Source organism: Calidris pugnax, unplaced genomic scaffold (assembly GCF_001431845.1).
Source record: "Calidris pugnax isolate Ruff unplaced genomic scaffold, ASM143184v1 scaffold11, whole genome shotgun sequence".
Taxonomy (NCBI): domain Eukaryota; kingdom Metazoa; phylum Chordata; class Aves; order Charadriiformes; family Scolopacidae; genus Calidris; species Calidris pugnax.
In genome coordinates, this window is record NW_015090803.1 from 4,711,164 (window position 1) to 4,711,825 (window position 662).

Below are 662 nucleotides of genomic sequence, written 5' to 3' on the forward strand. Positions count from 1 at the left end.
GAAGAAAGACACAGAACAATAAAGCAGCCAATGTGAAAAATATTCCAAGTACACGAAGTTAATAACCTACTTTTTACATGAAAGCCTATTTTTAACCCTGCAGAAAGGGATGTGGTTTCCATGTCTGTAATCTGGAGTAGCACGTTACTGCAGACAGGGCATGTCTGCAGACTTTGTGAATGCCTCCAGTGGGCTCTTTTAGCTTAAGCTGCTAATGAAGATGACTGTGCCCCACTGTGGACTGCACGGTACTCTCTGGTTTTGTTGCAAAACTACCCCTGGGGCCCTAACCACCAGCTGGCTGGATGGATCAACAACGAGCATTAACAGCTTCACTCTTCTAAGGGAAAGAGCCTGTACTGACCTAAAAGTGTATGTCCTAACGTTATCATGTTAAGCATGTCACCATCTCAACCTTTATGTGAGGGAGCAGAGGGCCCCTCTCCCTCCTTGCATCGGCCGCCGCCGGGCCGGCCGCCGACCTGGGGACCGGAGCAGGCCAGAGGCCCTGGCAACGGGTCATTCCCCCCCGGGAACAAGAGCCACTGGGGCTTTAAAGCCATTAAGCTACTTTTAATGTTTAAACCAGGAGTTAAAACCGCACCGAAGACGCCAGGGGACTCCCCTGCGCCTCCCACAGTTCCAGCCGCAGCCAGGGAAGC

At 51.5% G+C, this 662-nt stretch overlaps 1 protein-coding gene across 4 annotated transcripts in view; it reads right to left on the reverse strand.

The window, feature by feature from the left end:
* Positions 1-662, reverse strand: part of OXSM (3-oxoacyl-ACP synthase, mitochondrial) — an 11,768-nt gene that overhangs the window by 4,370 nt on the left and 6,736 nt on the right. Inside the window, exon 1 of one of the 4 annotated variants that reach the window (XM_014937613.1) lies at positions 605-647. The exons of 2 other annotated variants lie outside the window; for them this stretch is intronic. The gene's annotated coding sequence lies outside the window, so the exon portion shown is untranslated. Of the gene's footprint in view, positions 1-364; positions 578-604; positions 648-662 lie in introns of those variants that run through there. One more of the 4 variants, XM_014937616.1, reaches the window with a different exon arrangement.